The sequence below is a fragment of the Lithobates pipiens genome, unplaced genomic scaffold (assembly GCF_037356315.1).
Source record: "Lithobates pipiens isolate NorthernLeopardFrog02 unplaced genomic scaffold, aLitPip1_a1.2 Scaffold_18, whole genome shotgun sequence".
In the NCBI taxonomy this organism is placed as follows: domain Eukaryota; kingdom Metazoa; phylum Chordata; class Amphibia; order Anura; family Ranidae; genus Lithobates; species Lithobates pipiens.
This window is the reverse complement of record NW_027507758.1, coordinates 49,198,934-49,225,895: the sequence shown is the minus strand read 5'-3', so window position 1 is coordinate 49,225,895 and position 26,962 is coordinate 49,198,934. Positions and strand designations below refer to the sequence as shown.

Genomic DNA, 26,962 nt, shown 5'->3' with positions numbered 1-26,962 from the left:
ACGAGTTGTGGTAAGAGCAGAGCACAATGACATCATCACACCATGCTTGCTCTTAATCTCAAACATGCCATGTTCTCCCAAAGATCTACAGCTCTCTATTATCCTCTGGACATGTTTCCTGTAGACCCGCCACTGGCCTAATTTTAGTGATTAAATTCTGTGTACACATTCCATTCAGTCGTCATCATATTTCAATGGCGAGTGCTGTCCACACACTTCCAGTGACTCTTAACTGATCTGTACACATGTTGATGTCTCTCGTTCAGTCCCAACACCAGCTTTGTTTTCTGGGTCCCTCATCTGCAGCTGTCAGAGCAGACAGAGCAATATAAGGATTTACTAAGAAAACTAAATAAGAGAAGAACAAAGGATATTATATAAAGGAGCAAAAGACAGCTGTTTTCACATACATACTGTAAGTATAGCATAGTCATGTTGATGCGTAACATAATGCGTGATCTTAATAGCAGCCAGTTGTCCTTGATTTCCAGGGACAACTCCAAGTTTTAAAGATTTTGTCCCTGGAAATGTCCCTGATTTTGAGGAATGACCAGCTGGCCCGTGAAATTCTGCTATGTCAGAATGGTGGGTTCAAGCATATTTGTTTTATTGCTGTTATTATTAATAATTATACTAATAATGATAATAATAATACATTGGATACATTTATTCTGATTTTATAATGCAATATTTATTGCAAAGAGACAATTAGCATTTACTGACCATTATGGTGTGATAATTGGTCACTGTCGGGAATATGGTGCTCAGTTGTCATCTGGGTTGGTATTTTGTATGACAAACTAAGGTACACTAAGGTTGTCTCTGCAAATATTTCTGAAATGTTGGCTACTGTGGATCTGTAATGTGTACAGGATAATTTAAATTTATTGTTTATGTGGGTTTGCGTTTTTATTGATACATTTACCTGAATGCAAGTTTCCATATGACTTTCATATTTGTATTTGCTTGGTGCTATTCCTTATTTCTATAAATGCATTTTTCTTCTAGTGACTATCTACATGTCCAGAAAAATCTTATCAGGCCCTATCAAATAGTCACAGAGATTTACAGTAAGCTGGCTGAACGAAAAAACTGAACTGATTCCCCTGTCCACACATTCGAGGGTGATAGTGTCAATTCGCTTTGCTGTGCTATTGTATTCTGACATTGGGGGAATCCTCCATTGTCAGAATACACAGATCAGCACTTCAGCCATTGGAAACAGACTCTGATTAAGCAGCTTTTTCCAATGGGTCAGTTTAATTCCAACGGGTCCGTTCAACAGAATCTGATCGATAGAGTAACTTCTTTTGGGCAGCAGTGGCCACACATGAATCGAAAATTCAGCTGATCCCTGCTGAACAAGCTGAATTTTTGATCCATCTATTGCCACCTTAAGTCAATTATAGTATAAGGCACCAAAATATAGCATTTTAGTCAGTCTGATAGATTTGTATTAAAGTGAAGATATCAATAGACACATCTGGTAACCCTCTTAACTGGACAACTCCAGTGTGATAAATATAAAAAATACCAAACTTCAGTTTAGGGAAATAAAATTATTTCCATAAACAATTGTCATTCATACTGTAACTGCTATAGCAAGGATCCAGTAAGACTGGGGATGCCCAGTAAGGGGTATTGGTGCACATCATACACAATGAGGGTAGTAGGAGTGCTCAGTGAGGAGAGTGGGGGTTTCCAGTGAGTAAGCTATTGGGCCTACTGGGCCCAGCATGAATGCAGGTGGTGTTCAATAGAGAACATGGTGCATGCCAGTGTGCCATGCAAGGGGGATGGGGGCTCAGTGAACCGATGATGGCATCATCCAGTGTGCCCAGTAGGAATGGTGGTGGGGTGGAGGGGGCTCAGTGTGGCCAGTAATAAAGGTGAGGGTTGTGTTCAGGGTAATGTGCAGTATTAGTCTTCTGCCACACAGTGTTTTCCTTTTAAGCCAAAAATTTGATTTTGGTCTCATCTGAAAAGAGCACCTTCTTCCACATGTTTGCTGTGTCCGCCACATGGCTTCTCACAAATGGCAAATAGGACTTCTTATGGCTTTCTTTCAACAATGGATTTCTTCTTGCCACTCTTCCATAAAGGCCAGATTTGTGGAGAGCACGACTAATAGTTGTCCTGTGGACAGATTCTCCCACCTGAGCTGTGGCTCTCTGCAGCTCCTCCGGAGTTACCATGGGCCTCTTCTGATTAATGCTCTCCTTGCCCGGCCTGTCAGTTTAGGTGGACGGCCATGTCTTGGTAGGTGGACTCTATTTACTAATTAGGTGACTATTGAAGGCAATTGGTTCCACTAGATTTAAGTTATCAGAGTAAAGGGGGCTGAATACAAATGTAGACTACACTTTTCAGATATATTTTTTTTTAAAGTTTTTGAAAACCATTTATTGTTTTCCTTCCACTTCACAATTATGTGCCACTTTGTGTTGGTCTATCACATAAAATCCCAATAAAATAAATTTACATTTTTGGTTGTAACATGACAAAATTTAGAAAATGTCAAGGGGTATGAATACTTTTTCAAGGCACTGTATATTATTATCTAAAAAACAGCAATGTTCAATAAAAACAGGTGCGGTACTGCTAAAATTACAGTTTAACCTATGAACACTTCTGCTGCTTTTAGGTGCTTTACAATAAGAGACCAATGCTGGCCATACAATAGCCGAATTTTTTTTTTAAATCTTGGACCATTCATACATTTTCATCCGGTTAATGGACACAAATAGAAAATAGGTTTTAACTTTTCAGAGCCACAATATCAAAAGGAACAAGTTGAGAAATTTTGCAGAATGAACGATAAATTGAATGGTTAATCTATTTCTCACTTGTTAAAAAATTGAACTGTTTGCACTGCGCATATGTGACAAAACGGATAAAAACCTGCTTAATTTATGTTGATTGAACGATTTATCCTTTGAAATTCAGTCACTTCATGATGGTACTATTGTTTGCTCTCACGGCCTTGTGTTCGTTATTCGAAAACGAGTTCAAAAGATTTTTTGCATAGTGTATGGCCAGCATAACTTTGCCAAATTGAACTTTGTATGGTTTGATGTAATAATCAATATAAAGTAATGTTCTAACAGTAGCTAAAGTGTACCAGTCAGAATAGCTATAGCAAGTGGCTCCTGTAGCGCTTGTGGCATCCAGCAATCTCAGTTGCTTGTGGTAGCCTCAGATCAGTGTTTTGTAATTGTTTTGTTATATTTTCCTCATAAGCATGAAGCTAATCATGTATTTTTTACATGTGATGTAGTGATGTAGTGGTTGGTCTATTACAGGTAATTAAAAAACTAAACTTGTGAGAGATTTAACCACTTGCTGGCAGTCACCTTATTTGCTACATGTTAAATTCAATGTGATGCCAATGTGTCTGTGGGGAGGTACTGGGAAAAGTCGCCCCTTAGGGGAACCTTGGATGCAGCTTAGCCTATATCATTTCACATTCAACAGTTAATTAGGGTGGCATTCTACTTCCAGGTCTGAGGCCACAGTGCACTTGCAGCATCAAGCCCTTGCAGAATGACCATGCATAGTTGCCAACAGTGCTGATTTGCCTGGAACATTAATGGAAATTAGACCGATGTCCCAATCTGAGCATGTCCCGGGCATAATCCCGAAAATCTGGCTCTGTCACAAACAAATTAGTTGTTTGGCAGTGGCACAGAACAGGGGCGGAGTGAGTTGGCACCTGTCACTCTCTGTCTCCTGGGAATGTATAGCACAGCGAGGAGGAAGAGATCACAGCTCCGGAAAGAACACAGCTCCATGTAGAGCTCCCTGGTATTCTCTAATAGAAGCGGATCCAGTGCCGGAACAGCACCCCCCAATATAGTGGACTTGGGCACTGCACATGGTAAGGAAGTAGGGGGAGGTGATTTGGGGTCAGTTTTGAACTGCCTGGAATGGCCCATGTTCACACTGCACTGGCCCATGTTTACACTGGAAAGTCCTGGCTGCTGCTTACCCTGCTCAGGAAGCCCCTGGCTCACCCACATCCCCTGCAGCTTTCCCTCAGGCTTTGTTACATCCTGTGCCACAGTGACTCTGCAGTGGTGGTGGTTCCTTCAGCTCCTGCACCTGGCAGGACCCCCTGGACCCGGAGAGCGGGGGCAAAGCCAGCCCCAGTGACCGGGCACTGAATCAAGAGGGTGGTGAGTTTGGCCACAGAACTACTGGTTCTTGGAATTCTACTACTGACCATCCACATCAATGTGCATTGGTGAGTGCCACCAGTCTGGGAAATGTCAGTTAGGTGAGACCCTTTAATTACATTATTTAATTAGTATGTGATCTGATGGCGGCACTGACCACTGATCAGTGGCTCTTATTCGAAGGGGTGGAGCTGTGGTCCCTTTTACACCAGCGGACTGATTGGGTCTGCCTGGCCGTTTTTCAGGCAGACCCAAACGGACTACCTATTGTTCTCTATGGGGAGGTGGATATAAATGGACATGTGTCCGTTTAAACCCACCTGCATCTGATCCGGGCCGGCAAAAACAAACAGATTGAACCGTCAAGCGGATCAGATTGGATAACAGATCGGATAGAAACAGACAACCAGGCAAAGAACAGTACATGACTGTTATTTATTGAGGGTAATAACTTGGATAGGGATGGGAGGTTATGAGATGTCCATTTGACTTCAACTTCAGGGACAATTCTTCCTATATACAGTGTCTATATACAGCTTCACTTCTTCCTCCAGCACTCACTTGCTTCCGGAACCCAGCTGGAACACTGTGAATATCTGACAGCCACTCAGTCAGATGAAGCAATGACCCATTACAGGCAGGAGCCCAAGGCCCCTTAGTTGTGTAGGAGAATTTCAGTGTCCAGCTTGCGTCACTCCTGTGTCTACTGATCCCAGAACCACCTCTTCAGGCACTGCCAATCCACCTGGCTGCAGCTGCCCCTTTTACTAGCCATCCAGGCTAACTTCTCCCCACAGTCCTCCAGACTGACACTCACAGCCCACCCGGCTGACTCTCAGGAGATCTCCTAGAAGTGCTGGCCTTCTCCTGCTGTCCTTTCTCCTTGACCCGTGCCTCCAGAAAGGGCTTCTTCCATGTGTTTTGGTAGGATGCTTCTAGCATCTAACCCCGGCCAGAGTTCACCCGGCTCAGATTAGGGGGCACCCTCAAAGGCCACAAAAGCATCTTCAGCACTCCATCTTCCACCCAACTGCCCCCGCTGGTATGATTTATGTCTATTTATTAAGTGACCTCCCTCCTGCCAGCCCTTTACCAGGGATTGGTTGAGGCCCTCATAAATATTCCAAACAGCCCCTTCTCACCTCCACCCACCAGTTCTAGAAGTTTCTACAACCTTTTAGACCAGGGGAGGCATCAGAAGAGCTGTTAGGATGAATCATCCAGCTCTACTCACTAAACCCTGACCCAGATTCAGTAGCTCAGGCTTGGCCCTGAGCCAAAATAAACTTTCCTACACTAATCATATCATTCTACAATAACAAACCTATCTACACCTAGCACACTAGAGGGTGCTACACTTGGACGATGCCATCTCTGGGACTTTTTTTAGTCAGGCTCCAGGAGTTATGTAAATGGCCTATACCTATAGCAAACAGAATATTTACCTTTGGTCAAAACTGCACAGTTTGTTTTTATATACAGACTCCCCTTTCCTTCATAGAAAGTTTTTGGGAAAGGTGAACTATCCCTTTAATTTATTGTTCTTAAAGTGGAACTACACTTCCTCTGAGCACCACAACCTATTTAATTCATTTGTAATATTCAAAGGAAACTCCCCCATCCATCCACGTCTCTTTATTTTGATGAGAAATCACTTTGAAAAGCACCCTCCCCAGCATTTCTAGACATGTCCATCTTGAATAAGGGCAGATGATGCATGTAGCATTTACTTCCTGGAGTCCATCTGCCCTTAGCTCAGGCATGCAGGCTGGAGGGTGTGCTTGGCTGAGAAAGCCCCTCCTCCCCTCCTGAAGACTCTTGGGATGTATGGCACAATTTGTCTAGGTCTGGAAACCAGCAAGTAACTGGATACATGTAAAAAAAAAAAAGAAAAAGAAACATTTTTTAAAACATAGAAATATGAATAGAATTATGATATACTTTCCTATCTATTTATTAATGCTAGAAGTAAAAGGATTAAAAATAGGCAATGTTGAAGTTCAGCTTTAAAAAAAATCCCCACATATGTTAACTGTATGGCTTGAAAGAATGATATACCTTCTAGACTTTTCATTACATCAATACTTTGCCTTTAATTTTCCTTTAGAAGTGTATTTACCGGTGTAACTAGTACTGAATGTTCTCATTTTATTGTGTATAATGGGCGCTGTTTTTTTTTTTTTTTTTTTTTTAATAAACTCCTCAGCTGGAACTCATTGCGTGTTCCATGGATAGTATTCCTTTTTTTAGCCAAGCTGGTTCATCTGTCAAGGCCCTACCCTGAACACTTGAAATATTTTCACAGATATTTTTCAAAGCCTGATATAAGTTAACATAGCTAGGAAAAGTCTTTCCGCAAATCACACTGAATTCATATGATTTTAAGTCATTGGTATGATATGTGCAGTATATATATATATATATATATATATATATATATATATATATATATATATATATATATATATATATATATATACATACACACAAACACATACACACACATACAGTATCTCACAAAGTTAGTACACCCCTCACATTTTTGTAAATATTTTATTATAGCTTTTCATGTGACAACACTGAAGAAATGTCACTTGCTACAATGTAAAGTAGTGAGTATACAGCTTGTATAACAGTGTAAATTTGCTGTCCCCATAAAAATAACTCAAACATCCATTAATGTCTAAACCACTGGCAAAAAAAGTGAGTATACCCCTAAGTGAAAATATCCAAATTGGGCCAAATTGGCCATTTTCCCTCCCCGGTGTCATGTGACTCGTTAGTGTTACAAGGTATCAGATGTGAATGGGGAGCAGGTGTGTTAAATTTGGTGTTATCGCTCTCACTCTCTCATACTGATCACTGGACATTCAACATGGCACCTCATGGTAAGGGACTCTCTGAGGATCTGAAAAAAAAAAAGAATTGTTGCTCTACATAACGATTGCCTAGCATATAAGAAGTTTGTCAAGACCCTGAAACTCAGCTGCAACACAGTGGCCAAGACCATACAGCGGTTTAACAGGACAGGTTCCACTCAGAACAAGCCTCGCCATGGTCGACCAAAGAAGTTGAATGCATATGCACAGCGTCATATCCAGAGGTTGTCTTTGGGAAATAGACGTATGAGTGCTACCAGCATTGCTGCAGAGGTTGAAGGGGTGGGGGGTCAGGCTGTCATTGCTCAGACCATACGACACACACTGCATAAAATTGGTCTGCATGGCTGTCATCCCAGAAGGAAGCCTCTTCTAAAGATGATACAAAAGAAAGCCAAAAGTTTGCTGAAGACAAGCAGACTAAGGCTCTGGATTACTGGAACCATGCCTTGTGGTCTGATGAGACCAAGATAAACGTATTTGGTTCAGATCGTGTCAAGCGTGTGTGGCGGCAACCAGGTGAGGAGTACAAAGACAAGTGTGTCTTGCCTACAGTCAAGCATGGTGGTGGGAGTGTCATGGTCTGGGGCTGCATGAGTACTGCCGGAACTGGGGAGCTACAGTTCATTGAGGGATCCTTGAATGCCAACATGTACTGTGACATACTGAAGCAGAACATGATTTCCTCCCTTCACAGACTGGGCCACAGGGCAGTATTCCAACATGATCAAGACCCCAAACACACCTCCAAGATGATCACTGCCTTGCCAAAGAAGCTGAGAGAAAAGGTAATGGACTGGCCAAGTATGTCTCCAGACCTAAACCCTATTGAGCATCTGTGGGGAATCCTCAAATGAAAGGTGGAGAAGCTCAAGGTCTCTAACATCCACCAGCTCTGTGATGTCCTCATGGAGGAGTGGAAGAGGACTTCAGTGGCAACTGGTGAAGCTCTGGTGAACTCCATGCCCAAGAGGGTTAAGGCAGTGCTGGAAAATAATGATGGCCACACAAAATATTGACACTTTGGGCTCAATTTGGACATTTTCACTTAGGGGTGTACTCACTTTTGTTGCCAGCGGTTTAGACATTAATGGCTGTGTGTTGAGTTATATTGAGGGGACAGCAAATTTGCACTGTTATACAAGCTGTACACTCACTACTTTACATTGTAGCAAAGTGTAATTTCTTCAGTGTCATCACATCAAAATATATAATATAATATATACAAAATTGTGAGGGGTGTACTCACTTGTGTGAGATACTGTATGTATAATTTATTTGGGGCGTGGCCGTCTGCAAGGCATGGTAGGGACCGTGACACCCATAACCAAAGTTTTTTCACTATGTGGAGGCTTTTTATTGTTTTTTATGGATGCTGTTAACCATAAACGTACCAAATGGTTTTGTAGTGGAAGGAGGTTTTTACCATCTTGGATATTACCATCTTGGTCCATATTCCCACATGCGAGGTCAAGGTTGCCTGAAGTGGCTCAGCTGAGGAGGAGGAGGAATTGCACCACTCGCTACCCCAAGCTTTAATATCATATGCCTGATTGATGCTGCCTTCTGGTAAGCGTATTTAATCATCTCCTCTGGATGGTGGATGCACACACGGCGGTGACTCCTTTAGTCCAACACTCCTGGATACTTTCCCATCAACATACAGTTGTGTTAAAAAGTTTGCATACCCTGGCAGAAATTGTGAAATTTTGGCATTAATATTGAAAATATGACTGATCATGCCAAAAAACTGTCTTTTATTTAAGGACAGCAATCACATGAAGCCATTTATTATCGCAGCGTTTTTTGGATCCTTTTTAAACCATAATGCTAACAGAAATCACCCAAATGGCCCTGATAAAAAGTTTACATACCCTGGAATGTTTAGTATCAAAAGAGCCCCTCATTTTCCACTTCTTAATAAGTGATTAAACATTACTGACTGGCATATTCAAGGCTTTGGATATCTTTTTATGTCCATTTCCATCTTTGAAAAGTTTCATGGCTCAGTATCTAACCTGCTTAGTGCATCAATGCAAGAGCTAACACACTCATTGACTATTTATACACAGACACTAATTGTGATTTTAAAAAAAAAACACAAATGTGGGAAAATAAACTTTAATTGCCATTTTAACCTGTGTGTGCCACCTTCTGTGTCTGTACCAAGCCCAAACATTCCAGGGTATGTAAACTTTTTATCAGGGCCATTTCTGTTATCATTATGATTTAAAAAGGATCCAAAAAACTATGTGATAATAAATGGCTTTGTGTGATTGCTATCCTTAACCACTTCAGGCCCGGAAGGATTTGACCCCTTACTTATCAGGTGACTTTTTTGTGATATGGCACTGCATCGCTTTAACTGACACTTGTGTGGTTGTGCGATATTGTACCCAAACAAAAATTATGCCCCCCGACAAATAGAGGATTTTTTTTTGTGTTATTTAATCACCTCCGCGGTTTTTATTTTTTGCGCTATAAACAAAAAGAGAGTGACAATTAAAAAAAAAAAAACACAATATTTTGTACTTTTTTTCTATGATAAATATCCCCAATTTTTTTTTTAAACTAATTTCTTCATCAGTTTAGGCCGATATGTATTCTTGGACATCATTTTGTTAAAATAAATTGCAATAAGCATATATTGATTGCTTTGCGCAAAAGTTATACCATCTACAAATAGGGGATAGATGGCATTTTTATTATTTTTTTTTTTTACTAGTAATGGCTGTGATCTGCAATTTTTATCAGGACTGGGACATTGCGATGGAAACATCAGACACTTTTTTGGGACCAGTGACATTTATACAGCGATCAGAGCTACAAATAGCCACTGATTACTGTATAAATGTCACTGGCAGGGAAGCGGTTAATACTAGGGGGCAATCAAGGGGTTAACTGTGTTCCCTATGTGTGTTTCTAACTGTGGGGGGAATGGGGCTGACTAGAGGAGACCGACCATTGTTCCTACTTAGTAGGAACATGCAATCTGTCTCCTCTCCCTGACAGAACCGGGATTTGTGTGTTTACACACACAGATCCCGGTTCTCGCTCTGTTACGAGCAATGCCCATCAGTTATCGCGCCCGTTGGGCACACACATGGGCTCCGAGGACACGCTACGGGCGCCTGCTACATCGTCTTAAGTAGCCCACGTACAGCTATGGTGGCTCACGCAGGGGAGCCAACTTGCCACAGTATAACTGCGGTGGCTGGTTGGGAAGCAGTTAAATGAAAGATAGTTTTTTTGGCATGCTCAGTCATATTTTCAATATTAATGCAAACATTTCACAATTTCTGCCAGGGTATGTAAACTTTCAAACACAGCTGTATATAAATGGATTAATATTTTAATCAATAAGGGGGCTATAAAACTAATGTTGATTTACTATTTGCACAGTGCACTTTATTTAGAGATACTATCAATTAAACAATGGTGTTAGACTTTTTTGTATAGGCTAATGACAATTTATTTTGTATACCACGGTATACTGATATGTCAATACTCAACATTTGATTTCTAGCACTGCTATATTATTTTATCGTGTGTGCAAAAAAAGGACAAAAATGGCTCTGGCAGTGAAAGGGTTAAAGTGAGCAACGTCCGTCCTTGCTGGGAGAGTTGGAGATATCTTCTCTATTCCTGTTGGGGTTCCAACTCAAAATTTTGGATCAGCCATCACTTTCTGCCCCAGTAACAATATGGCCATCAGAACCTTTAGAGAATGTAAATCTCCATAGTGGGTGTTAACTCATTCTTGCTTTATCCAGAACTTAAAAAGATACACTTTATATCATTGAAAAGGTTTCCAACATCACAGAGGAATTTGGGTGTTGATCGTAGAGCAACACAGCAGCTTTGTTTATTATGAGTCCCACTCCCACTGCTGGATTTTTAATGTTTTCCATATTATAAAGCATCCCAGCCACCACTGTTTATTTGTTCTTCTCATGTTTAGTTTCTTCTAACAGCTCTGCTGTACTAGCGATTCCTCCATCTTATCTGCCTATCCATTTGATATTGTATGCTAAATGCAGATACTAATGGCTGCGAAAAATCCCATCATTGTAAACCATGTGCATAGTCCTGGGCTTCTGGACATAGTCCTTGTCTGTGTCAGGTGAGATGTTGTCAGCATTCACTTCCACAGCTATCCATCTCCCATAGCAACAGGAGCAGATCTGCACCGCCAGGCCCTCAGCCTGTACACAGGTATGGAAGAGAAAGAGTTAAGTGAAGTCAAGTGCACACATGGAGTCTGCGCTAAGTGCACGGTGAGACCCCATACTATTGCTGGGAGTGGGGTAGTGGTGATTTGCTGGACAGGTGGAAAGGGCATTGACTCTGTGTATCCCTCCTAAATGCACAAGTGACTGTGTTGGTGTATATGGCATCAAGGGAGTTTACTAGTGTTTGTTCATGCTTGTCATCCACCGGGTTGTACGTGTGGTTCAAGTAAACGTACCCCATGTGTATGGTAGTGATCCTGTACAAAGTACCCAGCGTAGCCTATAAGAACACACCCTGGGGAAGGCCTCTCATGTGACCCTCACTTGGCACCAAGCATGGAGAGTGTGATGACCACCCTGTCACCTTGACTCACCCCACATACCATAGACCAGAAAGGCATTTCTTTGTTCATTTAACAGGTTGGTGCTCAAGTTGGTCAAAATACCCTGGGTGGTGAGGTCCTAACTTACCAACTCTATGTCTTTTCTATTTAAAACTGTCCTGCTTCTACCCAGTTTTACACAGCTGCATCATCTACAGTCTACAGCAAAACACCCAGCTATATTCTTTTTCACTAGTACATTTTGGCATATTCTCTCTCATAAAAAATGTTGCTGCTGGTCAGTTTTGCACTGCTGTATAATCTGATGTTTCTTATTTCTTTATAATTCTGCAGCCAAATATGCTCTGCCAGAGTTTGCTGTCACTGAGACTGTCAGTGAAAATGGTAAAGTTTTATATATTTTGAGCCTACAGAAGGAAAGGAATCTTTTCTCTAATGCTACTTACACACCGAGGCGTTTTTCAGGCGCTTTAGCGCTAAAAATAGTGCCTGTACAGTGCCTGAAAACTGCCTCACCTGCAGCCCTAGTATGAAAGCCTGAGTGCTGTCATACTGGAGCGGTGCACTTGCAGGACAAGAAAAAAATCCTGCAAGCAGCAACTTTGGGGCGATGCGGGTGCCCACCGCTCCTAAACCAGGCCCTGCCCATTGAAATCAATGGGCAGCACTGCCGAAATGCAGGGTTAAAAGCGCACCGCACTAAGGGCAGCAAAGCACCGCTTAAACAGCGGTAAAGCGCCGCTAAAACTAGCGATGCTTTACCGCTACCGCCCCCACCGCCTCAGTGTGAAAGTAGGTTATAGACATGTACAGACAAGATGCTTGATAGGAGATATGATTGCAATATACAAACACCTCAATGGTGAACATACACAGAAGCTGGCACAACATTGAACACATAACTACAGAAATATCCCCATTGCCCCTTAAATCCTTGTGTATAGTGTTATTCCACTTGAAATATAGGAAAATATTCAAAGAGATCTTCCATATGAAGGGTGATGGAAGTAGGGGATATCAATGTTTTTCGCGAACTAAATCAGTCACTAAACCAATCCAGACCCTGGCCTCTGAGGCTAGCATGCGCCTAAGGTTTATCACTGGCACGCTATGATAACTAATTACCATGGCAGATGTGCTATAATGTTGAGCTACAAACTGTGGACAAACAGAGGTTTGGTCCGCATTTGCCATCACCATTCACAAACGTTGAAAATACTATAAAATTGTTCTCAATAATCCTTGAGGCTTTTTTGATCCACTTTGGATATTTGGGGTTCACATCCCTGGGACAAGCGCCATCTTGTCAGGAATCCGTCCGTTCTGCACGATCGGGTCTCCGTTTGCGCACGCGCATTCGTGCCGCGGGTCGTCGTGGGCACGCGCGTCTCCGAGCGCGAGCGGGTGCACGTCGTTCGGATGTGCGCGCGGCACACGCACGCACGTGTGCGCGTTAGCGCTATTGGCGCCAGTGGCCCTTTTTAAAGGAACAGCTGCAGATGTTCTGTGCTGTTCGTCTGCAGCTTGTGCCTGAAGTAACCTGCTTATCTGCCTGCTACCTATCTGATACCTGACCCGGCTCCGTCTGACCTTGTTGACCTCTCCTGCTCCGACCCCGGCTTGTTTGACCCTTCTTGGACTGTTTTCCTGTTGCCGAACCTCTGCTTGTACCTGATACCTCTGCCGACTCCTGCTTGCTTCTGCATCTGCTACCTTCGCATCCTGAAGAGCCATCCATCCGGATTCCACGGTCTACAGTCTTCTCCTAGCTGCTCCCCTGCTACAGAGAGTTCCTGCTCCAGAGGATCCTCATCTACCCAGTACCCGCTGCTGCACCTGGCTGGACTCTCCTACCCCGCTGCGCTCCGGTCTCCCTGTCCCCATTCCAGTGAGACCAGAACCAGAGCCGTAAGAGAGGTCCCCTTCCACTAAGTCAGACTCACCATCTGAAAACCTTAACAGTACGAACAGCCATGTCTGAGTCTGCGGAAGGGGCCTCCGCCATGAAGGAGATCTGCTCGCACCTTGCGGCCCTGACTCAAGCCGTGAAGTCCCTTCAGGATGGTTACTCCAGGCTGGAGGAACGTGTTCAGCATCTGTCTACTTCCGGCCCTCCAGTCACCGCTCCTCAGCCTCCTCCTGTTCAGCCAGCCATTCAATCGGCCTTGATGATGCTTCCACCTGAACCTAGGGTTCCCACTCCGGAGAGGTTTTCCGGGGACCGCTCCAAGTTCCGGGCCTTTCGTAACGCCTGCCAACTATACTTTGCTCTGCAGCCTAGGACTTTTTCTCTGGAGGCTACTAAAGTGGGCTTCGTTATCTCCCTTCTGCAAGGAGAGCCCCAGTCCTGGGCCCATCACCTTCTGGAAAATGACAGTCCTCTCACCCAGACCCTTTCTACCTTCTTCGAGGGGATGGCCCAGCTCTACGATGATCCCCAGCGGTCCGCCACCGCGGAATCTGCATTAACTGCGCTCCAGCAAGGCCGAAGGTCGGCAGAAGACTATGTCTCGGACTTTAGACGCTGGAGCGCAGATACCCAGTGGAAGGAGTCGGCCCTAAGACATCAACTCCGCATGGGCCTGTCAGAGGGCCTTAAGGATGAGTTGGCCCGTGTTGGAATCCCAGATTCTTTGGAGGACTTAATCGCTTTGGCCATTCGGATTCATAGGAGACTTCGTGAGCGTAGGGCGGAACGCTCCACCCAACCCCAAAGACCAGCCTGGATGACCGCCAGGACCCCTTCTTCAGCACCCTTCTTCACTCCATCCCCTCAAGGGAGGCCTGCCAGTGTTGCCCAAGCTACTGAAGAACCCATGCAGCTCGGATTACTCCAGCCTACCCTGTCACCTGAAGAGCGAGCCCGCCGTTGGCAGATGAACTTGTGCCTATACTGTGGCGGCCCCGGACATTACGTGACCAACTGCCCTGTTAAGACGCGTAAGTGCCTTTCTTCTGTGTCTCACAACCCTGTAACTCTGCCTTCCAACACTTTCCATGTTGCCCTTCTGCTCTCATTTCAGCTGCAGGGAAGAACGATTCACGTCAACGCTATCCTTGACTCAGGGGCCTGCGGCTGTTTCATCGACGCTGCCTTCACCAACCTGCACTCCATCCCTCTTCGGAAAAAGCCCCATGAACTTTCCATCTTCCTGGCTGATGGTTCACAAATGAAATCTGGCCGAGTCACCCAGGAGACTCTTCCACTACCAGCTACCACCTCCTGCCAACATACGGAACTGCTAACCCTAGACGTCATCTCATCACCACTTTTCCCTGTGATCCTAGGTATTCCGTGGCTGCAGGCACATAATCCCTCCATCGACTGGTCTTCCGGGGAGGTGAGATTCCTCTCCCCTTACTGCCAGGATCTCTGTCTTCCTGGAGCTTCTGTACAGCCCAGAACGCTCCTCTGTCTGGACCCAGACCAGGACTTATGTCAGTTAGTTCCAGAGCCTTACCAAGAGTTTCTGGATGTTTTCAGTAAACGGGGGGCTGATTCTCTTCCCCCACATCGCCCCTACGATTGTCCCATCGAGCTCCTTCCTGGGGCAGAAATCCCGTTCGGGCGTGTCTTCCCTTTGTCTGAGAAAGAGCAGGAAGCCCTAAAGGTCTATATCACCGAGAACCTTAAGAAGGGGTTCATCCGCCATTCCACATCTCCTGCCGGTGCCGGAATATTCTTCGTTACAAAGAAAGATCAGACCCTTCGACCCTGTGTGGATTACCGGGAGTTAAATAGAATCACGATTAAGAACCGTTATCCCCTACCACTGATTCCGGAGCTTTTTCAGAAACTAAGGTCAGCTACTATTTTCACTAAGTTGGACTTGAGGGGAGCTTACAATCTGGTCAGAATACGAGCAGGTGACGAGTGGAAGACTGCGTTTCAAACTCGTTTTGGGCACTACGAGTACTTAGTAATGCCCTTCGGACTTTGTAATGCCCCGGCCACTTTCCAGCACCTGATAAATGATGTTTTCCGAGACTTTCTGGACATTTTCGTCATTGTATACCTAGACGACATTCTAATCTTTTCCGGGTCCCTGGAACAGCATCGTGGGCACGTCAGCAGAGTGCTGCTCCGGCTCCGGCAACACGGACTTTACGCTAAGGCCGAGAAATGTAAATTTGAGCAGCAGGATATTCAATTTCTCGGCCTTGAAATCTCTCCAGCAGGCATCAAGATGGACCCGCAAAAGGTTTCTGCTGTTCTCGAATGGCCAGCCCCCACCGATAAAAAGGGGATCCAGCGCTTTGTGGGCTTCGCCAATTTTTATAGAAGATTCATTAAAGGGTTCTCGGCCATTATCGCCCCCATCACCCAGCTCACCAAACAAAATGTACGTTTTCATTGGGGACCTGAAGCACAGGCTGCCTTCAAGAAACTCAAGAACCTGTTCACCTCTGCTCCCGTTCTCAGCCACCCGGATCCGTCAAGACCCTTTATCCTGGAGGTAGATGCTTCTGAGGTAGCAGTAGGGGCGGTGGTCTCCCAACGTCAAGGTAAAGATGACCTGATGCACCCCGTGGGGTTCTTTTCTCGCAAACTTTCTCCAGCAGAGAGAAATTATGATGTGGGGGACCGAGAGTTACTCGCCATCAAGTCTGCTTTGGAGGAGTGGAGATATTTACTGGAGGGGGCGGTACACCCCGTACTTATCTACACAGACCACAAGAACCTCGAGTACCTCCGTACCGCTAAACGTCTGAAACCTCGGCAGGCCCGCTGGGCCCTCTTTTTCTCTCGGTTCTGCTTTCATATTACCTACCGCCCCGGGTCAAGAAACGTAAAGCCGGATGCGCTTTCCCGCATGTTTGATAGCTCCAAGGACATCACACCCCCTGATACCATCCTCCCTGCTAACACTTTTTTGCTTGTCCAGCCTGACCTTTTGTCCCTGTTAAAGAGAGCTTCCCTCGTATCCTCCTGCCCTCCAGGAGTTTCGCTCATTTCCAGAGAAGGGCTGCTTTGGAAGGACAATCTAATCTTTGTTCCGGAAGACGTCCGAATAAAGGTCTTGGGTCTCCTCCACGATCATCCTCTCGCCGGGCACTTTGGTGTCCGCAAGACTTTGGAGCTTGTACAGCGCTCCTTCTGGTGGCCAGGCATGAGGGAGTACTGCAAGAAATATGTGAATTCCTGCCCCGTGTGTAGTCGGAATAAGGTCCCCAGAAACCCGGCCTGGGGTCTGCTTAAACCACTTCCCGTACCCGACCGCCCCTGGCGGATGATTACTATGGACTTTATTGTGGAACTCCCTCCTTCTGAGAACTGTACAGCCATCTTCGTGATCTGTGACCGTTTGTCTAAAATGGCCCATTTCTTACCCTTGAAGGGAACTCCCACCGCATCTGAGAGGGCTCACATCTTCATCAAGGAGACAGTCAGGCTTCACGGGGTACCCTCCAATATTGTTTCCGATAGGGGGGTGCAATTCACCTCTCGTTTTTGGAGAGCCTTATGTGAGGCCCTGAAAATAGAATTGGCCTTGTCCTCCGCCTACCACCCGCAGACCAACGGACAAACGGAACGCACCAACCAAACCCTCGAACAATACATTAGATGCTTTTCATCCTTTGTTCAGGACGATTGGGTTTCCCTCTTACCTTTGGCAGAATTCACCTACAACAATGCCAGCCATGCTACCACTGGCCAATCTCCGTTTTTTGCTAATTTTGGTTTTAATCTGTCCTTTCTTCCTGATATTCTTTCAGAATCCCACGTTCCAGCGGTACAGGACACAGTATCTTTTCTTCAGCGGAATAACCAAATCCTACAAGAGACCATAACCAAGGCTCAGGCCGATAGCAAGAGAAACTTCGATCGGGGAAGAAGGGGAGAATTGATTCTTCAAGTCGGGGATCAGGTATGGCTTTCCACTTCTAACTTGAAATTAGCTTGCCCCTCTAAGAAGTTGGCACCCAAATTTCTGGGTCCATTTCCAGTTAAGAGGAGGATTAATGAAGTATCATATGAACTGTCCTTACCTGTTTCCATGAAAATACACCCAGTCTTCCATGTAGCTCTGCTTAAGCCTGCCGTACCTGATCCTTTTCCCGGTAGAGGAACAAGTCCACCTGACCCTGTGTTGATTGATGGCAATGAGGAATATGAAGTGGAGGCCATTCTGGATTTCAGAAGACGTCGTGGACAAGGTCAGTTTTTAATTAAATGGAAGGGCTATGGTCCGAAAAATAATTCATGGGAACCTGCTGCTAACCTACATGCAGATAGATTAATTCAGGCCTTTTTTGCTGCACACCCTGAAAAGAGAGTCGTTAGGGGCACCCGGAGGTTGCCCCTTGTGGGGGGGGGCAATGTCAGGAATCCGTCCGTTCTGCACGATCGGGTCTCCGTTCGCGCACGCGAATTCGTGCCGCGGGTCGTCGTGGGCACGCGCGTCTCCGAGCGCGAGCGGGTGCACGTCGTTCGGATGCGCGTTAGCGCTATTGGCGCCAGTGGCTCTTTTTAAAGGAACAGCTGCAGATGTTCTGTGCTGTTCGTCTGCAGCTTGTGCCTGAAGTAACCTGCTTATCTGCCTGCTACCTATCTGATACCTGACCCGGCTCCGTCTGACCTTGTTGACCTCTCCTGCTCCGACCCCGGCTTGTTTGACCCTTCTTGGACTGTTTTCCTGTTGCCGAACCTCTGCTTGTACCTGATACCTCTGCCGACTCCTGCTTGCTTCTGCATCTGCTACCTTCGCATCCTGAAGAGCCATCCATCCGGATTCCACGGTCTGCAGTCTTCTCCTAGCTGCTCCCCTGCTACAGAGAGTTCCTGCTCCAGAGGATCCTCATCTACCCAGTACCCGCTGCTGCACCTGGCTGGACTCTCCTACCCCGCTGCGCTCCGGACTCCCTGTCCCCATTCCAGTGAGACCAGAACCAGAGCCGTAAGAGAGGTCCCCTTCCACTAAGTCAGACTCACCATCTGAAAACCTTAACACATCTATTCTTTGGTTTTAACTTTAGCTGGCCTCATCTTGATGCTACATTTTCAAGTAGATATAACCGGTTAATCTTCTGAGGAAGTGACTGATATGGTTCACGAAACTTGTCAGGATTAACCCCTACTTCCCTTGTCCATCATATGGAAGACCTCTTTGGATATTTTCATAAATTTCACATAGAATAACAATACACAAGAGGGTTTAAGGGGCGATGGGGATATAACAACAACTGTAGTTTGTAATACGGAGGATGTCTAGTTTACTGGTAGATGCACACAGGGGTTTTTCTCCACTAAATAAACACAAAATAACAAATAAATACCGAGCCACCTGGCTCTTCGGCTCACTCTGTTTCAACTTGCAGTTCCTTGCAGGCATACTCCTGGCCTTACCAGCTCCCCAAGTTTGCTAACTCTCCCTGAGATTTCAGGATTTTCTCCTACTCCCTTGGACTTGGTAGCCTCCTCGGCTTTCTTAGCCTCCCAGACCCTCTCTTGGTCTTCCAGGCTCGTGTAGCCATCCTGACCGTCTCTGTCCTTTAGGCAAGCAGTCCCCCTCAGCAGGGATTCAGTCTCAGATAGGGCTCTGAATCCAAATGGCAGCAACTGCCATGAGCTGTGCTCAGATCTGGCTTATAACGAGTGTGTGCACCTGGACACACACACAACCTGCAGAATTTCAGGTAATTGTGGACACAGGACTGAAGACTCTGTCCCACCCAATACTCTTCGGAGCCTTCAAGCTTCCAGCTCAGATCAAGACTTATCAACTCCAGAGAGGACTTACTGTAAAATACAGTTTTCTCCACTCACAACATATCTGCTGCCACTTCTCAAACTGACTCTTTGAGAGTCCTGTGTCCATTTTAAATCCCTTTTTCCACAGACAGGGACTTTCACTATCACAAGTTATGTGTTGAATGTTGTGCCAACTCTATGTGTGTTTTTTAGGGGGGGAACTTCGTGCACAGATAAATACATTAATGAACTTTATATAACTAGCTCTGATTTAATAGTACCTGAAAAAAAATCACATGCTAATACAATATTGGTGTGGGGCTGGTTTCAAAATTTGTTTTCAGCTGCACAATAATGATATCGATATTGTTACTGTTTAAAGTGGTTGTAAACCCTTACAACCAACTTTGACCTACAGGTAAGCCTAGATCAGTGATGGCGAACCTTGGCACCCTAGATGTTTTGGAACTACATTTCCCATGATGCTCAGCTACACTGCAGAGTGCATGAGCATCATGGGAAATGTAGTTCCAAAACATCTGGGGTGCCAAGGTTCGCCATCACTGGCCTAGATTAAGGCTTACCTGTAGGTCCAAGAAATATCTCCTAAACCTACACGGTTTAGAAGATATTTGCCGAAAGACAGCCACCGCTGTCTATGGCGCATGCGCCGTAGACAGCGGCGCGCAGGCGCACTGAGCACGCCACTGTCAACAGAGATATGCCGCGAGTGGCCGCTCCTGTGAGCATGCGCGGGAGTGACGGCTTCGCCAAATGACAACGGCGGAGCCGCGAGACCCACCGAGAAGATGGATGCGCCAGACTACAGGGGACAGCAGTGACTTCGCTGGCTCCTGTGTCAGGTAAGTGACACATAATGGACTACTATGTGATGCATAGTAGTCCATTATGCTTTACCTTTGCAGGGAATGAAAGAGGAAGTAAGCTCATGAGGGTTTACTTCCTCTTTAAAAGCACTGTATGTTGCATCCTTCCATAGGATTCCTTGAAATTTCATCAGGCTCATCACATGACACAATAGCTTTATGAAAACCACTTGATGGATAATTGCTACACAAAACTTATACTTATTGGGGAGGGTCTGTCTTAAGTGGGAGTTTCCTGTAGAGTGTGTGAAAGCTCAAAATATTTTTATAAGACAAATTCTCATAAATCTGGTTTTATTGATAACAGATGTCAGTACTATTCCATGTCAGCTTTCTTAAAATTATCAATAGGAGTCAGGATACATTGCATGTAATACTGAGTGTTATGCTCATCTGTAATGCTAGACAAGATGTAGAGGCTAAAAAGAACTCCTTCCAAAAATATTAATTTTAAATAGAGGTGGCAAGACGACCTTCTGTGGGATTTCTTTGTGAAGCTCTTGGTCATACTAGGGACATACATTTGTAATAACTACCGCAGTTATGAACTGTATATGTGTGTTGAGTTATCTCTCAAACTTTGGATAAGATAGCATGTCTGTGAACGAATTCCTTCTTTTTTCCATATTTTGTTCCTGATAAGTACTTTTTGAGGTGCCCACAGATTACAGATGGTAGTTGGCAGTGCATGCATGATGCCTGCCAAAGTATCATACTTAGGAATGACTGTTATACTAACAAGCAACTTCCATCATATGAACATACATGTCTGTTCTGTAGGGGATCAGAGGGGTGAACAGTTGGCTCAGAGACAGTCCAGTAAAAGAAAGTGGCTTCATTCAGAAAAAAATGGCAAAATAAACATAAAAGAAGACAGACTTGTCTTGTCACACGGTTGTGCAGACAGGTATAGTTCAGCAGCACACAGGTTTTCAGGCAACAGTTCATGGCTCCAATCAGAACTACGGTCTTTGTGTGGTTAAGCTCACCCAGCAGGTACAACATCCAGTAGTGGACCTTTTCACACACATCCAGCAATGGACCTTTTCACACAGCGTGCTGCTGTGTCTCTCATACTCAAACAGCTCCACACTGACACTTTCAGCACACCTGACCATAAGCAGGTCTGAAGGGGAAGTACCTGCCTTCTTCAATTAACCCCTTCTTAACCCTGCCCCAGGCTGACCCTCTACAAGGCTTATAAAGAGGGAGCTCTACGGGTGATCTCCAGGTAAACTATTGCCACCAGATGTAAAATACAATCCTGGCAGACCAATTATTTCTCTGAGCAGAAGGTATCAGGAGAAGCCTACAGACATACAATATTCCCAATTTGAATGTAAATAGAGGGGTCAGGCAAATGGGCTTTTATGAATATAAAGGGGTGGGTCCTGCGCAAATCGTGCCACTCAAATAAAATACACAAATTCAAAATAATATAAATATGTGCATACATACAATGCCGTGAAAAAAATATAGTCCAAAAAACAGCACGCATAAAAATATATAAAAAATATATAAAAAAATGGAAAAAAGGTTTAATGATAGAACAATAATAAAATGTCCGCTACTCAAGGCTCCCAGAACTCTCACCTTTAAACGAAGTGAATAAGCAAATCAAACAAACTCCAGGATTCTCTTATTTCATTCATAAATAATAAATAATAGCCATCAGGAAATCCAAAGGAGGGATGCAATGATACAATTCCGCCACTAGAGGGCCAGTCCCAGCTTCCAGAACAGGTGAAATGGATCTTCACTTCTATTTCACAGTGTATGGCTCAAAATAAGAGAGAGGAGGGGGAGAGAGAGAAACAGGAGACTCCTCTGCCGCCAGATCCAGCAACGTCTCCTCTCTATGTCCTTCCTAAGGAAGCTTATTCACTTCGTTTAAAGGTGAGAGTTCTGGGAGCCTTGAGTAGCGGACATTTTATTATTGTTCTATCATTAAACCTTTTTTCCATTTTTTTATATATTTTTTATATATTTTTATGCGTGCTGTTTTTTGGACTATATTTTTTTCACGGCATTGTATGTATGCACATATTTATATTATTTTGAATTTGTGTATTTTATTTGAGTGGCACGATTTGCGCAGGACCCACCCCTTTATATTCATTATTTGATAGTTTGTGCTCACTATTTTGTCCTGCTGCATTTTTTAGTTAGCATTTGCACTTTATATCACTCAGGCTCTTTTTCACAGCATCTGTGTTTCATTATATCTGATTTTGGATTTTGTTCCACTTTAGTCACTTATTACCACTTAGCGGCGCGAAGGCTGACCACTTTTAAATGGGCTTTTATGACTCTGGAGACCTGTGTATATGCTGAGGCTACATGGGCTCTTTTTATTGCTTGCTACTTTAAAATGTAAGTACTAGCCGGAGTCCAAGATGGACGTGTAACAGCGGAGCTCCGAATCCAGTGGGAACATCACGGTGGATAGCAAATCGCCCAGGTCTCAAACTGAGTCCAAAACACGGTGGTCCAGCTCTCCCACACCCAGGGATAACAGCACAGGAATGCCGAGGAGAAAGAAGGAGGGAAACTGGCCTATGCGCCCTGACAAAGTATTTCTCTTATGAGGCTAAGAAAGATGGCGCCGGCCCCACATCCACGGCCCAACCTCGCAGCAAACAGCAGAAAACAAAAAAAAGGGGGGGGGGGGTAGCCCACAGCCCACCCAAAGACCCAAGGTCTCCACCGGCTACACCATTCTCTGGAAGCCCCGTAAAGGCAAGGTTCAAGGCAGATTCCATGGATGCTAACACTGATGTCAGCTCACTCCCTGACTCAGGAGATGACACTAGGGAGTTTCATAGTTTCATACTTAGTAAGGTTGAATGAAGACACCAGTCCATCCAGTTCAACCTGAGTGAGTGTCTACAATGGTCCCTATCCCTGTACATTGCACACTCACATAGGTCCCTACCCTCAAGGAGCCCACAATCCAAGGTCCCCATTCATATACTAGGGCCAATTTTGGACAGTTAATTAACCTACCTGCATGTCTTTGGATTGTGGGAGGAAACCGGAGTACCCGGAGGAAACTCACGCAAACACAGGGAGAACATGCAAACTCCAGGCAGGTAGTGTCTTGGTTGGGATTCGAACCAGCGACCCTTCTTACTGCTAGGTGAGAGTGCTAACCACTACACCACTGTGCCGCCCACTGTTGCCGGACTACATAGACTCATTCCCCACCAACGGTCAGCCAGTCATAGACACAATGCCGAAAGAGATGTTAATAAGGGGTTCGTTCCACTCAGACATGATCTCATGTATGCTAAATTCAGCACTAAGCTCCGGTCTGTATCTGACAAAGTGACCCATATAGAACACAGAATGGGGGAGTATGCCACCACCATAAATGACTTAGTGGATGCAAATGAGGGCAAGGATGATGACATAGAAGAAATCAAAGCCAAAATGGCGGACATTGAGGACAGGTCCAGGAGGAATAATGTGAAGATCAGGGGGGTCCCAGAAACTGTCAAACAACATGACCTGAGGGACTATGATTCCCAGCTCTTCATTGCAATCCTACCTGATCTGTCTGCTTTATGCCATGTACACACGATCGGAATTCCAGCCAGAAAAAGACAAATGAGAGCTTTTCATAGGAAAATGTGACGTGTGTATGCTCCATCGGAATTTAGCTGTCCAAATTCCCGCCAGCCAAAAATTGATAATTTTCCAGATGGAAAAACTTTCTATTGGTAATTCCGAATGTGTGTATGCAATTCCGACACGCCAAAAAAATCACGCATTATCAGAATCCAGTACGAGACAGAACCGCTCGGTCTGGTAAAACTAGCGTTCGTAATGGAGATAGCAGATTCTTCACACTGCAAATTTTTTAATTTTTAATTTTTGAAGTTGTTTTGCTGCTCATATTCACACAGAGTTATCACAAACTTATTTTTTTATTATTTCTAGGTATCTCCTGAAAATCTTTATTTTAATTTAAGCCAGATCTACACAATACATATTTTTTTTTGTAAAGTCCTTTTTTTTCCATTAACCACTTGACCACTGGGCACTTAAACACCCTTAATAACCAGACCAATTTTCAGCTTTCGGTGCTCTCACATTTTGATTGACAATTACTCAGTCATGCAACACTGTACCCATATGAAATTTTTGTCCTTTTTTCACACAAATAGAGCTTTCTTTTGGTGGTATTTAATCACCGCTGGGTTTTTTATTTTTTGTGTTATAAAAGAAAAAAGACCGAAAATTCTGTAAAAAAAAGCAATGTCTGTTCGTTTCTGTTATAAAATTTAGCAGATTCGCAATTTTTCTTCATAAATTTTGGCCAAAATTTATACTACTACATATCTTTGGTAAAAATAAGTACAAATTGGTGGATATTATTTGGTCTTTGTGAAAGTTATAGAGTCCACAAGCTATGGTGCCAATATCTGAAAATTGATCACACCTGAAGGACTGACGGCCTATCTGATTTCATGAAACCCTAACATGCCAGAAAAGTACAACTACACCCCAAATGACTCCTTTTTGGAAAGAAGACATCCCAAGGTATTTAGTAAGAGGCATGGGGAGGTTTTTGAAGTTGTCATTTTTTACTACAATTCTTTGCAAAATCAAGATTTTTTTTCCTTTTTTTTTTCACAAAATTGCCATATTATCAGGTTATTTCTCACACACAGCATATGCATACCACAAATTACACCCCAAAACACATTCTGCTATTACTCCCGAGTATGGGGACACCACATGTGTGAGACTTTTACACAGCGTGGCCACATACAGAGGCCCAACATGCAGGGAGCACCATCAGGCGTTCTGGAGCACCCAGGCCAATTCTGACATTTCTCTCCTACATGTAAAAATCATCATTTATTTGCTAGAAAATTACATATAACCCCAAAACATTATATATGTTTTTTTTAGCAAAGACCCTAGAGAATACAATGGTGGTCATTGCAACTTTTTATCACGCACGGTATTTGCGCAGCAATTTTTCAAACGCTTTGTTTTGAAAAAATAATAATTTTGTGCTTAAAAAAACAAAAAAAAACAGTAAAGTTAGCCCAATGTTTTTGCATAATGTGAAAGATGAAGTTACGCTGAGTAAATAGATACCCAACATGTCACCCTTCAAAATTTCACACGCTCGTGGAATGGCGCCAAACGTTGCTACTTAAAAATCCCCATAGGCGACACTTTAAAAAATGTTTTACTGGTTACATATTTTGAGTTACAGAGGAGGTCTAGGGCCAAAGTGATTGCTCTCGTGCTAACGTTCGCAGCGATACCTCACGTGTGGTTTGAACATCGTTTTCATATGTGGGCGGGACTTACATATGCGTTCGCTTCTGCATGCGAGCACATGGGGACAGGGGCGCTTTAATTTATTTTTTATTTTTTATTGTTCATTTTATTTTATTTCTTTTAGTTTGAAATTTTTTTCCCCAAAAATAAATTTTTTGATCACTTTTATTCCTATTACAAGGAATGTAAACATCTCTTGTAATAGGAATAGGCATGACAGGTCCTCTTTACAGTGAGATATGGGGTCAATAAGACCCCACATCTCACCTCTAGGCTGGGAAGCCTGAAATATATAAAAAATAAAAAAAATGTCAGGGTATTGCAGAGTATTGGCAGGTTATTGGGTATTGCAGAGTATTGGCAGGGTATGGCAGAGTATTGGCAGGGTATTGCAGAGTATTGGCAGGGTATTGGGTATGGCAGAGTATTGGCAGGGTATGGCAGAGTATTGGCAGGGTATTGCAGAGTATTGGCGTGTATTGCAGAGTATTGGCGTGCATTGGCAGGGTATTGGGTATTGCAGAGTATTGGCGGGTATTGCAGAGTATTGGCAGGGTATTGGGTATTGCAGAGTATTGGCGTGTATTGCAGAGTATTGGCAGGGTATTGCAGAGTATTGGCGTGTATTGCAGAGTATTGGGTAATGCAGAGTATTGGCAGGGTATTGCAGAGTATTGGGTAATGCAGAGTATTGGCAGGGTATTGCAGAGTATTGGGTAATGCAGAATATTGGCAGGGTATGGCAGAGTATTGGCAGGGATTGGCAGGGTATGGCAGAGTATTGGCAGGGAATTAAGGGGTTACATTTCGGTGAGCAGCGATGTGGGCACTGCAGATGAAGCCCACAGCATTGCTGACACCGATCTCTTCCCCCTCCGCTGTACCGATCGGTACAGAGAGGGAGGAACCGGTTTGTTTACAAGTGATCGCTCCGTCATTTGACGGCCATGTGGTAAACGGCCACGATGAGCGGCCGTTTACCGTGATCCGTGATGCGCCGGGTCCACGATGCTCTCGAGTGCGCGCCCCAGGGGGCGCGTGAGAGCTGAATTCTGGGAGGCCGTTAATTAATGGCCTCTCAGAGTTAGACAACCGCCCTGAAGCCGTTAATCGGCTATGGGCCAGTTGTTAAGTGGTTAATATACATTTTTGTATTATTGTATTATTTTGTGGGCGGGACTTACATATGCGTTCGCTTCTGCATGCGAGCACATGGGGACAGGGGCGCTTTAATTTATTTTTTTTTTTTTATTGTTCATTTTATTTTATTTCTTTTAGTTTGAATTTTTTTTCCCCAAAAATAAATTTTTTGATCACTTTTATTCCTATTACAAGGAATGTAAACATCTCTTGTAATAGGAATAGGCATGACAGGTCCTCTTTACAGTGAGATATGGGGTCAATAAGACCCCACATCTCACCTCTAGGCTGGGAAGCCTGAAATAAATAAA

The 26,962-nt window shown here is 44.2% G+C and overlaps 1 long non-coding RNA gene across 1 annotated transcript in view; it reads left to right on the top strand.

The window, feature by feature from the left end:
• Positions 1-239: 239 nt before the first annotated feature.
• Positions 240-26,962, top strand: part of LOC143990049 (uncharacterized) — a 30,785-nt gene continuing 4,062 nt past the window's right edge. The window contains exon 1 of the long non-coding RNA XR_013277122.1: positions 240-415. This is a non-coding gene — a long non-coding RNA (uncharacterized LOC143990049). The remainder of the gene's footprint in view (positions 416-26,962) is intronic.